This window comes from Schistocerca americana, chromosome X, assembly GCF_021461395.2.
Source record: "Schistocerca americana isolate TAMUIC-IGC-003095 chromosome X, iqSchAmer2.1, whole genome shotgun sequence".
NCBI lineage: Eukaryota > Metazoa > Arthropoda > Insecta > Orthoptera > Acrididae > Schistocerca > Schistocerca americana.
The window spans coordinates 207,375,524-207,378,770 of record NC_060130.1 but is presented as its reverse complement, the minus strand read 5'-3'; the positions used below and the strand labels follow the sequence as shown (position 1 = coordinate 207,378,770).

The 3,247-nt window shown below is 44.3% G+C and overlaps 1 pseudogene; it reads left to right on the top strand.

The window, feature by feature from the left end:
* Window positions 1-989: 989 nt before the first annotated feature.
* On the top strand, window positions 990-1,107 carry LOC124557110 (annotated as a pseudogene).
* Window positions 1,108-3,247: the final 2,140 nt, after the last annotated feature.

Here is a 3,247-nt window from a genome sequence, read left to right as displayed (position 1 = left end):
AAATGACTTTATTAACTGTGCTCTAATGACACCTGTCACATAATATAACTTTGTTGTTGCCCGAAAATGCAATATTTAGCGGCGTGAGCAACACTACAACCACAATTAATTTTTGACCTTTGTTGTGGTAGGGCTGTTAGAACGTGCAGCAACTTCCCCGGCCAGAACGATCTGCAGACTTGTCTCCAAACCTCAAAAAGAATGTACTATTTTTTCCGGCAGTGTATGTCGTTGATACCGCTAAGTGATTCTCACTAACCTTTTCCACTCGCGGACGGTGCGTGGAAATAATGATTGTCGGTAAACCTCTGTAATGGTTCTAATTTCCGGAACTTGCTCCTTGTGGTCATTACGGGAAATATATGTGGGATGAAGTAATTTATTTTCCAACTCTTCCCGGGAAGTACTGTCTCGAGATTTCAATAGCAAGCCTCTTCTTGATGTACAACGCCACTCTGGCAGCCTCTGCCAATGGAGCTTGAGCATATCAGCAACGCTCTAGCACAAACGAGGCGCTCTTCGTAGGACCTTCTCTGTCTTTTCTGTCAGTTCTATCTGGTAAGCACCACATATTGTTGAAAGTTGAATCTGTCGGACAAGCGCCTCACAAGCCACTACCTTCGTGGATGAGTTACATTTCTTTAAGATTCTTCCCATGAATCTCAGTCTGGCATCTTCTTTTCCTACTATTTGTTTTATGTAGTCATTCCACTTAAGGTCGCTCTTGATAGTCACTCCTAGATATTTTACGGTAGATACTGTCTCCAGCAGTTTCTCATCAATAGTTCAATGATACAGAAATGGCTCTGAGCACTATGGGACTTAACATCTATGGTCATCAGTCCCCTATAACTTAGAACTACTTAAACCTAACTAACCTAAGGACATCACACAACACCCAGTCATCAGTTCAATGATACAGTAGGGGCTTCTTTTCCTATGTATGCACCATATGTTGCATTTATTTACGTTCAGGGTCAACTGCCAGAGCCAACGGCCTTGCCGCGGTGGTAACACCGTTTCCCGTCAGATCACCGAAGTTAAGCGCCGTCGGGCTGGGCTAGCACTAGGATGGGTGACCATTCGGTCTGCCGAGCGCTGTTGGCAAGCGGGGTGCACTCAGCCCTTGTGAGGCAAACTGAGTAGCTACTTGATTGAGAAGTACAGGCTCCGGTCTCGGAATCTGACATACGGCCGGGAGAGCGGTGTGCTGACCACATGCCCCTCCATATCTGCATCCAATGACGCCCGTGGGCTGAGGATGACACGCTGACCAGTCGGAACCTTTGGGCCTTCATGGCCTGCGCGGGAGTAGTTTACTTTAGTTTAGTTTTTCGCCGGCCACGGTGGTCTAGTGGTTCTAGGCGCGCAGTCCGGAACCGCGGGACTGCTACGGTCGCAGGTTCGAATCCTGCCTCGGGCATGGATGTGTGTGATGTCCTTAGGTTAGTTAGGTTTAAGTAGTTCTAAGTTATAGGGGACTGATGTCCACAGACGTTAAGTCCCATAGTGCACAGAGCCATTTGAACCATTTTAGTTTTTCAACAGCCAGAGCTTACACCGTTTATCAATCCTTTACAAGTCATTTCTGGCGTTGCTATTTTGTTATAGAGAACCACATCATCTACGAACCGTTTTAAAGAGCATCCGGCGCATTCGACATCTGTTGATTTTGTTCCGTTAACAGCAACGTGTTGAGTTCTATATGCAAGGAATTTATGAATCCAGTTGCAAATCTGATCCGACAGTCGATAAGCTCTTATGTTTTTCACTAAACTGTAGCGCAGGACGGTGTCAAATACCATCTTGAATTCAAGGAACACGGCATCAAACTGGGTATAGTTTTCTATAGCGCTATGGATCTCATGGAGGAACAGAGGGAACTGAATCTCGCAAGATCTCTGTTTGTGGAATCACAATTCTTGAACATAAAATATGTTCCATAATTTTACAACAGATTGACGTGAACGAGATAGGTCTATAAGTCTGTGCATTCGTCCTGTAACCCTTCTTGAAACTGGGAGTGACCTGAGCTTTTCCCCTGTCGCTATGTACCGTTTGTTACTGCAGCGATTAAGCCAAACTGCTGCTGGAAGGAGAGCAAGTTCAGTCGCATAAACTTTGCAGAATATTGTATGTATCCCATCTGGTCCTGATGCCTTTCCACTACTAAGAGATTGTAGTTGTTTTTCTATTCCGCGTTCGGTTATCTCAATATCTGCCATTTCGACTTTCGTACGATGATTCAAAGGTGGGACTTTGTTGTGATCTTCCGCGGTGAAGCGATTCGACCGAATTCAGAATTTCGGCATAATCCCTGTTATCTTCCGTTTCGATGCCAGCATTGGCACTGAGCGAATAAACAGATGATTTCGAACCTATTACTGATGTTACATAGGACCATAACCTCTTAGCGCCTTTACTCACATCAGGTGACAAAATTTTACTTTCAAAGTCATTGAATGCTTCTCTCATTGCTCTCCTTATACCCATTTTCGCTTCGTTCAGCTTTTCTTTGGCAGCTAGGTTTTGACTTCTGTTGAATCTGAGATGAAGCTTTTTTTTGGTTACGGAGCAGTTTTCTAGCACGGCTGTGAAACCACGCTGTGTTTTTCCTATCCCTGAAGAACTTGTTCAGGACTTACTTGTGTAAGGCATATCGAACGATACTTCTGAATTTTTTCCATTTGTGTTCCATACCTTCGTTCTCATCTTGGAATATTTTATGATGAATACTGAGATACTGTCCAATTGGTATTCTCTCACTCTTGCTAAGCAAAAATATTTTTCTACCTTTCTTAACATTCTTTGAAAAACCCGTAGTCAAAGCTGCCATCACAGCTTTATGATCACGGATACCTTCCTCTATGTTAACTGATCCGATAATTTCAGGTCTGTTTGTTGCTAGGAGGTGTAAGAAGTTAGCTTCAAAAGATGGTACTTTAACTATCTGCTCAAAGTAATTTTCGGATAACACATTCAGAGTAATGTCACACGAGCATGGTTCAAAATGGTTCAAATGGCTCTGAGCACTGTGGGACTTAACATCTGTGGTCATCACTCCCCTAGAACTTAGAACTACTTAAACCTAACTAGCCTAAGGACATCACACACATCCATGCCCGAGGCAGGATTCGAACCTGCGACCGTAGCGGTCACGCGGTTCCAGACTGAAGTGGCTAGAACCGCACGGCCACACCGGCCGGCCACACGAGCATGATGAGGAAAATTAATGACGATATTTTGC